The sequence below is a fragment of the Nyctereutes procyonoides genome, unplaced genomic scaffold (assembly GCF_905146905.1).
Source record: "Nyctereutes procyonoides isolate TBG_1078 unplaced genomic scaffold, NYPRO_anot_genome, whole genome shotgun sequence".
NCBI lineage: Eukaryota > Metazoa > Chordata > Mammalia > Carnivora > Canidae > Nyctereutes > Nyctereutes procyonoides.
This window is the reverse complement of record NW_026575134.1, coordinates 20,029,939-20,043,955: the sequence shown is the minus strand read 5'-3', so window position 1 is coordinate 20,043,955 and position 14,017 is coordinate 20,029,939. Positions and strand designations below refer to the sequence as shown.

The following is a 14,017-nucleotide window of genomic DNA, read 5'->3' as shown; positions in this document are numbered from 1 at the left end:
ATGAAAGCCAGGTGAGAGCTGAACCAACAGCCCCAGTAAAAGCAGAGACAAAAACACTAAAGCCCAAAGGAACCTAGGACTTCTCTTGGCTCTGGTTGAAGCTCCAACTACGGTATAATGCAAACAGGTGACAAAGCAGGTAACAAGGGCCCTCATGACCTTCAGCTCTGTTAGGGAACACTGAATCTCCTAATTTCTCGTTTTTCCCCACTTCCCATTCCATGCTGCAATTTGGCTCACAAGGTAGTGCAGAATCGGGGTAGCATGTCAGCATCATGGGAGTCAGGGAATAGATGCAGGGGATGAGGTTGGGGAGCAAAGGTCAAGAGAGAGAGGGCTCTATTGCGAAGTCCTCAGACCAGGAAGTAGGAGACATTGATCATTTGCTCTACTTAGTCCAGGGTCAGTAACTTAGAGAAGGACTTTGTCAGAAATAAGCAATAAGTAAAAAGATTATATGAACCTGCTTTCTTTGGTCCACATATGTACAATTTGTCTTGTTTGGCCAGTGGGTACCTAAAATATAAATGCATTAGGACAGTTTAACGAGGTATAGGATAAAGAAAGAAAGAATCAAAGCCAGTGGAAAACAAGAAGACTCCCCAAGAAATAATCTGGGTAGTTTTTACAGTGAAAACCAATCACCTCTGTTTGCCTCTGAGGCTGATATGCTCTGGAGAAAAAAAGGATTAGATAAAAGCAAGAGGAGAAAGTTGCCATTTTATTTTGGCATCAGTCCTAACAACTGTTTTAAGAGTATCTGTGATGGGGGCGCCTGGGTGGCTCAATGGTTGAACATCTCTATGGTATGTGAAGAGTACAGGAATGTTTCAGGTAAGAAAATGGGCCCTCATCCTTTTTTAGTTCCATTTAAAGCGGGTAGCTCTTGCTAAACTGAGCACACAAAACTACTTTGACCATTACCAAAGGCAGTAATTAATGTTTATCTATAGCCAACTTCTGGACAGTAAGACTAAAGAATAGATACATCCACAAATACATTTATGCAAATTTGACCCTGCATAAAATAGAGAAGAATGATCCTCAAGAATACTAACTTCCCAAGTAACTAGTGGATATTTTTTATACCTAGTGGTATTATTTCCTTTCATTGCTATTAACAAGGAATCAAGTCAGTTACCAGGATCTTGCTGTAACTATTGTACTATTCAGATTTCGGGATCCCAGGTGTCGCCATTGGTTGTACAAGACTTGAATAAGCCCACATCACCTAGGCTCATAACAGACATCTGTAATCTTTAAGAAGACATAAGCCTGTTGTTTAATTAATAGTCAGAATGTTTAACTGGAATTTTAACTTCTCAATTTTAGTCTCCCATTCAGTAAATTATTATTCCTGGCTCACACAAAACAAAGCTACATGTTTCACTTGAAAACAGGAAAGATGAAATAGGATCCTGCAAAAGGGGAGATCTTAAGGAGAAAGTAAAAAATGCACATCTTTCTTTGTTTAGATGATATCCACAAAAGTAACTACAGGGCAAACTCTATAAAGTTCAATGAAAATAGCTTCTATTTATTAATAAGATAGTACGATAAATAAAGCAGATGTAAAAACACATCTGTTTACTTTGTATTGCCTTCATTCTATTTTAAAACCAATTGAAAAAAAAATCAAAAGATGGAGAAACTTAATCTTACACATCTGACTGAAGCCTTGGGTTTTAAAGGCGGCCTATGTTTAAAAACTATACATATAAAAAGTGGTATATTTAACAATATGCCAAGTGTCTTAATTATTGCATTGTGGAAAGGTATTTTTTCTATGTGTGACCTATGGATTCAAGCTTAATTTGTAGCCTTATCACATCTTCTTCTCACCACCTATCCCATCCCAATCCACATCACCTCCTCTACAGACTTATAAAAAATTCTAAAGCGGATTACAAGCCTGGGGCACTTGCCAATGTTTCTAATCATTTTATATCCACACATTACTAAAATGTTGAATATTATTCAATTGTGAACCTGAATCACTTACTAGATGTTCTTTTATGCAAAACTTACGATAGTCTATTACGTAAAAGAAAAAGATTATCCCATTTATTTTAAGAGGCACCTAGAATATCTAAGTGGAAATTTGGCATATTTATTTTTAACTGCATTTATTTAACTTCGACTTAGATCAATTTTCAGAAATACTTTGATTTATGGTAATTCTCAATTCCAAGATTCTGTGATCTCTGATTAATTGAACCCTTTCCCTATGTAGTAAGTGGAAAGACTCTCTAACTTCTCCACAGGTAAATTTTACTAAGTGAAATTAAGATTTCATTCCATTTATGTCATATCTCTCAATGGTATATATTTTTTTCATTTATATAACAAACTTGTTTTTATCCTGTAAAAGCAAAGAAATAAATCAATTCCCTAAACCAGTACACATTATAGCTATACACAGATTGACCTTCTGAGGTTCTTACTGACCATCGAAATGCTAGCTTAAAATAAATGAAGTTTTGTATTACAATACTCAGTGCATTGGCCATACCTTAGGGCTTGGGGAGAAAATTACAAAGAGACTTTGTTAGAATCTTATCACCAAAATAGGGGAAAGTGGATTTTATAGAAGTAGGTTTCATTACTGAAGTAATAAAGAATTTTGTCATGAGAAAGAGAAAACAGCCCCTGATGGCCAGGACCTGGCCTGCTGCTATCCGGTAGGTCTTGTTGTTTCTGGACACTGGCCTCCTACTCACAGACAGGCCTTGGGATCCTCTTGTCAAACATGAACAATTTCACAGGGTATCGACTTTAGACAAGGCCACTCTATGATCACGGCGGGTCACAACAAAAACAAAACGCTCAGTAATTGTGTCCAAACATAGACCAATTATGAACACTAAGATAACATACTACCCCCTTTCCCAGCTAATATGGGTCTCTGTGGCTTCTGTGCCACTTACAGCCTTAGCCATCTCATCTTCCTCCTCCTAGGTAAGATCAGACACGCGGTTGTAAAGTTACCCTGCTTCCTAACAACATCCAATTCAAAGCAAAGCTGCTTTCTTAACCTCTCCCTCCTGCCCTGCCACCCAATCGTCCAAAGTCCAAATTCTTTGAGAGATTCCAACATCTTGAGTCACTCTTGGTTGCCTGAAGTATACTTTGCCCTCCTTGCAGTGAGTTAGCAACTCAGCTTGTTCAACTGCAGGTGTGTTCCTACTGGTCTTGGGCTAAAGAGCATTAACAATTATGAAGCAGCTCAAAAGCTTGGCTCTGCAGGACAGTATCATCAGGAGGCTCTGATCTATTTGGTACCACAGTCTCCCAGAATGTTATAGAAGACTAAATGGGACTTGAGGGGAGGAAAATGAGAAGATGCCATAGTGGCTGAGGAATAGGAGAGGTGGTTAGGGTCATGCAAAATGGCATTAAACAAAGATTTTGAGGTCAGAGCAGCTGTATCAAATATAGAACAAAAGAATATGCGAAGATGAGGAACATAAGCCAGGGCACAGGGAGGACCGACATAGCAAGAGCTGAAGGACACTGAAACACTGTGAAGAGCTTTATAGTCCTGCTTCAGGAGAAGTTAGGGGAGTATGTTAAGTCTTTTTGACCAAAACCCCACTAAGGGGAAGGACTGTCTGCCACTGCATTGAAGATACAAATCTAACATCCACAAAACATAGCGATAACACAATAGTTAGAGAACTAATGACCCTCCCAGTAAAGGGCTATCAAGGTACTAGTAGGTTGATTTTAAACAACTTCTTAAAAGGGATTAAATTTTACTGATACTCAGTAAGGGGGGAAGTACAAGGCATGATTGTAGATTAAGAAAACAGTAAGAGAAACTATAATGATGGTGATGATGAAGCAATATAACAATAGATTTCTTCAAAACAGGCATTATGAGAACCGAGTTAAATATTTTTGGTTATTCACATACACACCATCTTTTTGAGAACTACTGCGCTAAATCTGGTCTGATTTAAGCAGCTCTTAAAACTGAGTGCTCGGAGATAATAGTTTCCAACACTGACTTGCCAGTCCTTGTTTTTCAAAAGGAGGAAGGTTTAAAACTAGAGCAGACTCTGACTTTGGCTCACCCATCAGAGTGTTGTCCTTCCCTAATCTTGTCTTGCCCTTAACCCTTTGCCTACATAGCAAGCACCTGTTAGGCGGCCATGCCTGCAACCTGAACCAAGTCCTGATCCGGCTCCCTTCCCTACCATATCACAACCCAGAAGATATGCAAATCCTTGCTCCAGGCTTTTTGCAATTATTTTTACAGGTTCCAATACTGGATCATTTCCCTATCAAACTCTTCCTCATTCTTGAAAATCCAGACTACTTATGAAGCTGCTTTGCTATCGTAGTCTGAATCATTAACTTTGTTTTTCACTTACTTGGACTTTTATTTCTCCAATGACACTGGCAAAAGTTTCTGTAGCCTTTGCAGGAGGAAAATAAGTTTCTTAGGTATTCTTAGTCTGGATTTATAATTGGGATAAAATAGGAGAATGAACAAAACAAAAACCTGGTGTTTCCCCTCAAGGAACTCACAGCATGGCTGGGAAGATAAATTTGTAAATAGACAATTACGATACATTGTGACCACCACACCCAGACTAGAGAAGAATGGTGCTGAAGGGAAGGGTGATGAAGGACATTGTGGTGGAAGAAGCATTATCTTACTAGAGGGTTCTACAATACAGGTCTAGGTAAAGAAAGTGGGAGAGGTTGAAGGGATGAAACACATTCCCCCTTAAAAAAAATTTTTATATATATATATATATATATATATATATATATAGTTGGGTGGTTCTGTTAAGCCGTGGACTCTTGAGTTCAGCTCAGGTCATGATCTCAGGGTCATGAGATCAAGTCTCCCTCTCCTTCTGCTCCTTTCCCCATGCTCTCCCTTTCTCTCTAAAATAATAAATAAATCTTAAAACATGCACACATGCACACGCACACACACACACACACTGAGGAAATACAGCTATTTTGAGAAGGCTGTGGCACAATGTCTGAGCTTTGGAAAGACAAGACAGGACGCTAGAGAGAAAGGCACAAACGACCACATGAAGCCCTCATGCCACCCATGCGAGACTGAGGTGTGTGTCCCAATCCCTAGGAATTCATTCTCTCAGGAATTTCTCTTGAAAGAGGTATAGAGCTACTCAAGTATTTTAGGGAAGGAGGATGTAATAAAATTTAGGTTTAGGAATATGGCTTTGGTACTCTTGGAGAATAGATTGGACAGAAAGTCAGAGGAGATCTTCTGAAATAACCCAGGCAGACAGTTAGATGTTCTGAATTTATTAAGATAGTGGCTGTGGGAAGGAAGAAGGTCAGATTTCAGAAATATTTAGTGGAGATGGGGAGATATTTAGAAGGTGGCTAAGCCTTGGTGAACAATTAGCCAGGTAAAGGCAAGAGAAAAAAAGAAATCAAGAACAAGCCCTACGTTTCAGGCTGTAGTAACAAGAAGAAAGAAAAGGATGGAGAGGAAATAATAGGACTAGATGTGGGTGTGGAAGGAGGTTAGGTGTATGCCCTTTTCACTTAACCAGCTGCAAGGTCCTGGGCCAGTTTCTTAATCTCTGTTTACTCATTCTTAAAATGAGGATAACACTACCCATGTCTAAATTATGGTGAGAAATAACAATAGCTAATCCTTCTAAGCCCTTACCACGTACAAGGAAGGCACTTGTGTAAGTATCTTACATGCAGTAACTCGCTTACTTTGAACAATTGGTTCATGAGGTAGGTACTCTTATTGTCCCCACTTTAAGGAGGAGAAAGGAGAGGCACAAAGAAGTTTTGCTAGCTGAGCCAGGGTCATGGAACTGGCAAGTGGCAGATCCAAATCTCAAACCTTTTCCATCTGACTACAGAGAGGGGGTTTCAACCGATAGTTTACAATGCCTCTCATTAAATACTAATCATTTTATGTGATTATCATCAGAGTGGTTATAATTTCCGGTTTCACTGGCAGGACAGAATTACCCACTGAGCCTATCCACTTGTCTAAGAAGTATTTGCAGAGTATTTGTAAGTACATACAGTTTACTAAGCACTCGGAGAGACTCGAGCATAGTAAGCGACAGACCTATCTTGGGGCTGCTTTCAGTTTAGTTCTGAATGTCAAATGCACATCATGAAACAGAACACGAGATCATGCTTTTAAAGGGTCAGATGCCTTCAACGTAAGACAGAAAACATTCACATGGAGACCCTGAGCAGCAGGCACTAGGGCCGTGGAGCGTAGATTCGGGTCCTCTTCGACACATTGGTCAAACGATCAAGACTGAGAAGGTCACTTAGGAGGTGTTGACAGGGACCTTAGGAAAAACCCACCGACAAGGATTCAGGGGACTGACACCCCAGTGTCCAGGCAATGGCATAAAAAGCCCATTTAACTTCTGTGGGTCTCGGAGTCCTCACTTGTAAAATTAGTCGATCTTGGCTTGAGACGATGCTAAGAACTCTTCCCACTTCTAATGTTTGCAGCTTTTGCTGTGAACAAATGTGAACGTTGCGAGAGCTGCTGAAAGTCGACTTCAGCTTTCACCCCTAGAGAAAAGGCCCAGCCTCATAGCTGTTGCTCTGCCATGGTAAATCATTAGTAAGTAGTTTTCTTTTCACAAAAGACCATTCAGCTCGTTTCAGTTGCTTTTATTTATTCTACAGGATGTCAGCCTCAGAAATGTTCTTGCGGTTACTATGTACAGAAGTTCTGTGGGGGAGAGTTTAGGGACAAACAAACAAAGTGGCATCTCTGTTACTCAAGAGGAATAGCAATGGGGGGCAGAAGATGATGGGCAGAAGCAGAGTAGCTGCTGCAGTTTGCCTCTTAATACCAGGACGTCCCTGCTTCCCACCTAATCTTTTCCTCCCTTCACCTGGTAAAACAGAAGACATCACTGAGTTATTGTGACAGGAGTGCAGTAGAAGGACAATGACATAAGGAGTGCAATACCCGGAGGTTGGGCAAACCAAAGGAAGAAACCGGTGAGAGGCTCTCAGTGAGGTCACCGAGAAATGCTGACCACGGGGTTGAGAGACCACAGATGATGACCATGCTTCCACCGCCAGCTGGTCGCTCCCCCCACCCCCAGGGAGGCTTTGGGGGTTCTGTGTGGCCAGGCCAGCCAACAGCAGCTACTATACTTGCTGTGGCTTCCTCCCATGAAGTATGCGAGAAGCAGAGAAATCATAATCTGTACCTGGGGCTGGGGTAGCAAACCTGAAGATGACCCCTGGGCCCTGAGTAGACAGAACTAAGAGGTTTTCTCTAGCTTTTTCCAAAACGTGGCACAAGTAGTAAAGACATCTCAGACACTGAGTGCAGAAGTAAGCACATCTCAGCTTTGCACGCCCACGGCAGAGCCAGGGAAGGGAGATGAAGAAATCAGTGGGATTAGGAGAAATAAAAGAGCTTCATGGACTTGACCCATCAGATCATCATCGGTGTGAGGTTACACACTTAGTGTCGTGTGAATTAGACAATATTTGTGTATTACATTCCATAATTGCATTTGTAATACATGATCTGCCCTGCGTTACAAAATAACAACCAAAACAAAAACCCAGTCATGCTGGGAAGGGCCGGCGGGTGGTGCGAACACCCTATGCAACGACCTTCCTAAGGATGTCGCACACAAAGCATTGCACAGATCCATCACTTTATGGTAGGGGTTTATATAGTTTGGAGATTTTTTTAAAAGAGCACTCTGCCCAAGAGATGCATTTAAGTGATGAAAACTTCTTGAAATTTTAGTCAGAGCACTTAGTGGAAGGTGAATGCTCTGGGTTAGAAAACATTCAGACATCAGAAGTTTGGATAAATGAGTAAGACGGAGCTGTTGAGCACTTACTATGTGTCAGGCCCTGGGCAGTGCTGATGCTCAGGTACAAATGACCCCTGCCTTCAGGGAGCTCACAGCCCAGCCAAAGGGCCGATCCAAGGGAGTGGGAAGGTCTGTGAGCAGTGCCCTTATCACCATCCAGGACACTTATCACAGCCTGTGTCCTCCACGGTAATTGCCTGTCCACGTGGCTGCCTAGGTCTAACTTTGACCAAGAGGCTCTTTTAAGATGTTATTTATTTATTCATGAGAGACACACAGAGAGAGGCAGAGACACAGGCAGAGGGAGAAGCAGGCTCCCGGCGGGGACCCAAATGGGGGGACTCGATCCCAGGACCCCGGGGTCACGCCCTGAGTCAGAGGCAGACAGTTAACCACTGAGCCTCCCAGGTGCCCCCTGACCAAGAAGATCTTAAATGAATGAGGCTCCTAGAAACTAGCAGTTTCCATAGAAACTAGACGACTTTCCCTTCCCCTCCAGGAGAGCAAGCTACAATTTAGATTAGTATTTATTCCCCATTTTCAAACTAAACAGTTCAACACAAAGTAATCTTAAGGAGCTAGTAAGCGCAGTTTAGAGTGTGGAGCCCTTTGTGTTGCCATATTCTGGAGGAGTTTCTGTGTGTTCTGTTAACACTTTAAGAATGGGTGGCTTATTTGTAGGGGCAGGAAGCTAAGAGTGGGCAAAGGAAGCAACTCTGCCCCGCATCTCCCTTCTGGTTCTGTAAAGGGAACAGCCACCCATCCAGCACATCTTCTTCAGGGCATAGATGGTCCATTACAGGGTCGGTTTGTGGGCACCCATGGGGAATAAATACTATTTCCATGATCAGTGGGATTAGTATTTAAATCAAAACCCCTGATTTTGTCCACAAAATCATCCCATGGCTCTATCATTTACAAAGTTTTTTTTTTTTAAAAAAAAAAACACTTTCATCAAAAGATTTCATCCCATATAAACAAAATGTAGAAGAAGCACCTGGGGGGGGGGGGGGAGAACAAGCACCTGAAAAAGAGTCAGAATACCTGCCGCTCACTTAACTACAAATTTAGGCCTGTTCTAAAAAGATACCACTGTGTTTAGGGTCTATGCTGTGGGGCCACTGCAGTGAATAAATGACCTATTATTACTTCACTTCGAAACTTCTTAGATTGTAGCGCAAGAAGGACACTTTAACTGGCCTCTGTGACATTTCAAATAGAAGAATAAGGAAATTCCAAAACAGGACAACATGAGTCTCCACGCGACTCTCGATTGGACCATGTTCTTAATTTTTTTGAACTATGACACGACCACTACTATGCTTTTTGATTTCCTGAAAATTAAAGTGGCAGAACCATAACATTTATATTTGGAAGATTTAAGGAGAACAACAACATTAAGTGATGAAGCCAATAGCTTTTTGTTTTGTTTTTTAAAGCTCCGCTCTTATTCCACATTTAAACTTCGGAAGCACTGAAGGAAGAACAATGCTTTTCTATTTGGGGACACTCTGGACTGCTTAATGAATGGAGCCAAGCTATTGGCTATGCCCCTCAATAATGCTCGCCAATTTCCTGTCATTTCCTCTTTCAGATAATAGTGTTTGTGTGACAAAGGTCTCTGGGTCGATTTCAAAACATCTTCAATAATTTAACAATGGACCACCAAGCACCTTCTATAAAGTGTTACTCAATTTCCACACAGCTAAATTGGTCAGAAGGCACAGATCAGAATGCACCTTACCAATCTTCACAAAGAAACAGCTAGAAAGTTCACTGGGAAACCAGGGGCGGCTGACTCATTGCCTTTTGTGAAAGAAGAAAGTATTTAGTGGCTGAATGGATTTCTGAACTTTGCTACAATACAGCAAAGAGTAAAACCAATTATTTACAAATCTATGGGTTTTTTTTTTTAATATTCTCTGTGCACTTAGGCTAGTTTTAGACTGTTTCCTTTTTCCTGAAGAACAGTTCATTATTTGTGATGGAGAGAATCACTATTAATGCAGCATAATTTAGGATTCCAGGAACCTGATGAAAAAACAGGGTCGCTTCTCCACCTGCAGTACCTCCCCCTTCCTCACTCCAGGCCTCTTCTTTTAGGCTGTGGTCAAGTGGTGAAGCACTTTGCAGTCTTTCATCCAAGGAGCAATCAAAAACATAGACAATGGACCAATAAAATATATCTTCCTTTTCATTCATTTTAAGGCATTTTTTTTTAAAATTTCAGAATCCTATGAAGCTTAGTTTATAAAAACTAGGAATATTAAATTCCTTAGTGAATAATCCAAACTAGCCATTTGTGCTAAAAGCAAAATTAGCCATAGTCACAGTAACATCAATAGATTATTATGTATTTCTTCACTCTAAGAAAAACACATTCTTTCATTTAATTGGGCTACTCTGCAGGCTTATATAGTCTCTACCACTGATTTGTTAACCATGCTAAAGCCCCTCTTCCCCCCCACCCCTTTTTTTTTTTGCCTGCCAGTGACTCTTCAGAGTTCAGGAGCTTACCTTTTCCCAGGTGAAAACTGTTTTATTATCCTCAGGTGTTTGCTTTCTTAAACCCTCAGAGCAGTTAGCTGCAAAGTTGTCATTGTCCTTTACAAAAGGATCTGATTCCAAATAATTAGTGTTTGTGTTGTACATCATTTGAAAATATTTCTCCTTTTTTCCTTGCCAGGATTACAGGAGTCTCATGTATTGCCCTACAAATCCTACTTCCATTATTTAGTCAGGTGTACCTGAGAACAGGACAGGTTGCCTATTTCTCTTCATGTGATCCAGGTCCCACCTGAGCTGTGGGTTCTCACACGCAGAATGAACAATCTAACACTTCTGTAAGCATCAGTCCAGAATGCTATCCCCAGAATTCAGCACAGCTCCAAGCCACCATTTCTCCAAAGAATAAAAGGAAATGATCTTTAAAGGTAAAGAATTGTACCCAATTCTTTTCAAGACTTAGAAGTTAACATGCAGAGGGGAGGGGGTGGTTTTTTAATCAGAATCTAGTTTAATCTCTAAGTAGGTCCTTAGGTTTCCGTTCTGCTTAAGTCACTCCTCTATCATTCTTCAGTGTCTTCTGACCTGATACAGCCACGCTACGAAACACCCCAAGTAACAAAGTTCTGCTATGGGACAAAACCTCCTCCTTCTGAAGTAAAATATCTGGTGCCCACAGTCAGTGCAATTTGAATGATCCCTCAGGATCAATAAGTATACATATGGAAAGATTTTTTTTTCCTTCTAAATCAGTTTGTAAGGGGATTGGATCTTTTAAATTATTTCTTAAATAAACTTGTTAGTCTTGACAACGTGCCAAAAAAAAAAAACATTTTCAGAGTCCCATGAACAAAGGTCATTCAGCTTCTAGTCTCATTTAAAAAAAATTTTTTTTCAGTTTGGAAGAGAAAAATTTAATTGGTCAGATTTTTAGAGTGTCCTTTTCAAAAGAATATTTTTTTTAAAGCCTGGAAGAAGGCACACAGAAATTTAAATAAGATAACTCAGATACTGAGGGGGGGCACTTGATGGGATGAGCACTGGGTGTTACTCTATATGTTGACAAATTGAACACTAGTAAAAAATATATTTATATAAAAAAGATAACTCAGACTAGATTGGGACAAGTCATATTAACTTAGAGAGCCTGAAGGAATAAGATTTCCAGTAAAATTATACTTTTTGAAATAAGGAATTTACATTTTCTCATACTTTCTAAGTCAAAACCATGAAAATGTGTAAATGGAAATTTCATAAGATGAATTTGGAGACTAGTGGAGATGTTAAATTTAAGTGTCAAGTATCTTTTTCTTCATCTATTTAGTTGAAAGCTTACAAATGTTAGAAGAAGCATCATAGACTAAATTATCACAACAGATAGTATTATCTTCCCAAAGAGTTAAAAATAATAATTATTACTATTTACTAGATGATAGCCCATCAACAACAAAGACCCTTATAGCCACACCCCTAAACAAAAATCATTTTGCTCACCAACTTCTGGAGGAGCTTGCTTGCCTAGATGTGGGATCTGAAGTCTGGCTGCAGAGAGACTGTTGTAGGAGGAGACACAGAAAATAAACACATGATTTCCACAGCACAGCAGCTGAGAACTCAAAAATGAGGCACGGGGTCTTGACCATTCATCTGTCTTTAAGGTTATCCTGACATCTGAAAGCCATTGACGTCCCGAGCCTTCCAGCACTCCAGGCGCATGCCTAATACAAGATAAATATAGATCCCTGACACCTGAGCCAGATGGAATGGAAGTTAACTTGAAAAAAATCTCATTCATTTTGTGCCTCAGTTGAGGAAAATAAAACCTTTAATCCTTTTCCTGTTAAAACCTTTTATGCCTCTTAAAAACAGTTTCTGTGCTTATGAAACATGAAATTTGAAATGATCATTATTAATCTATTTGCTTCTCTCCATAATTACCATTTGTTGTGACAGCAAGAGAGGCTCAAATTCTCCTTTCTTGGTTAAGTATAAAAGACACATAATAGTGAATGTTAATTATCTACTCAACTTTTTTAAAAGTAACTTTTGCAGGTGAATCCTTAAACATAAGTATTTATTTGGTAAACTTTCTCGTATCCTCTCTCTTATATTGTGAAGGAGCAATTTGGCCCTTTATTCTGTGCCTCAATTAGTGAGGAAGAAAATGTTGTGCATTGCCAGGTGCTTTGGTTTCAGTTCATCTCTTGGCATAGTTGTATAATGTAGTGGATTTAAGTTGAATTTTGCTTAGTACTATTTGGAAACATATAAATGAGGTTACCTTTGGCCTGAGAAGCTATGATTAAAGTTATTTCTTTGAAGATATAATGGCAAAATTTCTAACAATAAATCACTTTCTAGGATTCATAATTTAAGAATCTCTAATTCTATCTTAGAATAAAGTGAACAGAGGAACTAGAAAAGTCACACTGCTCTCATGAGATTTTGAGGCATTACTTTTAGTTAATAGTAGGTTTTGCTGCATGCTATTAAAGAAAAATAATGGATTTGGGGTTACCACTTTGTAAATGAAGCTGATCTGTAACTAGTAGTACCTATCATCCCAGAAAGGAGAATGGTTCTTTTATCAGATTACTAAAACCAGTATTTTTGTATTTTAATCATAAGTCCCATGTGTTTGGCCATGTCTGTGTTTTTGGCACTTTGCTAAGTACATATCATATAATCTCATTTTCTTTTCCTAATCCAAAAATATCCTTTCAAATCAAGTCAATATTTTTAGGTCCAATTTTGCAGAAAAGAAACCTAGAACTTAAAAGGGTAAATATTGACAATGGACCTATGGATTATAAGTGGCTCATATGAGAGTCTAATTCATACGATTTTGACTGAAAGCATATTTCTTTCTTATCATACAATATAGTTACAGGTTAAAAATTAGTTTCCTCCATGCTTTATCTATATCACCTTAGCCACCCTATGAGTAATTCTAAGGATTCTTTAAATTTTTTATTTTAAAACAAAGTTAGGGAAAGTACAGAAATGGTCCCTGTGGAGTATTGCTATGACACCAGGAAATCCCCCAAAGCATTATGTCCCCAGCACAAAGAAAAGATAAATCTGTAAGGCACAAATCTAGCCAGATATATTTCTCATATTTTTTATTTATGTTTTTCAACTTGTCCTCATTAATTTGTGTAAGCAGAGTTTGACCTGCCAAAGCCTGCAGGGTAGGGCCCGATGGCCACTTCACAGCCATAATAGCAGGTCTGGCAGTTGGAGGTTGCAAGACCAGCATAGAGGAGAAATATTCACGTGGCAGAGAGTCAGCCAGTGAGGTTAGGAGGTTTTGCATGAGGAGGGGTGGGGGGAGAGGGGGAAGGTGGTGTCACATTTTCCACTATCATAGAATGTGACCCTGTTCATTTAAAAAAAGTATTGTTCCATGTGTGTAAAAAGTTTTTCTATTACTTGAACTTATTAATAAAATATTTCATTAAAAAACTGAGAAGACAAAAACTTTAGTGAACTATCACACATATTTTCCATGAATCACAATGAATATCATAGAATGCCTCCAACACTAAGCACCATTATCTTTGAAAATGGATTATGTCCTATAAATAAGAATAGGAAATTTTGAATTTCCTTTCCATGAATTACATATTCATTGTCATTAAATTGTTCACTCCCTGCTAGGCACCGATTTATAAGCAATGGGTGGT

The 14,017-nt window shown here is 39.5% G+C and overlaps 1 protein-coding gene across 1 annotated transcript in view; it reads right to left on the bottom strand.

Moving 5' to 3' along the window:
- The window catches only part of CD36 (CD36 molecule), a 75,026-nt gene extending 63,072 nt beyond the window's left edge, over nucleotides 1–11,954 (bottom strand). Inside the window, exon 1 of the mRNA XM_055300950.1 lies at nucleotides 11,826–11,954. The gene's annotated coding sequence lies outside the window, so the exon portion shown is untranslated. The remainder of the gene's footprint in view (nucleotides 1–11,825) is intronic.
- Between the last annotated feature and the right edge of the window lie 2,063 nt (nucleotides 11,955–14,017).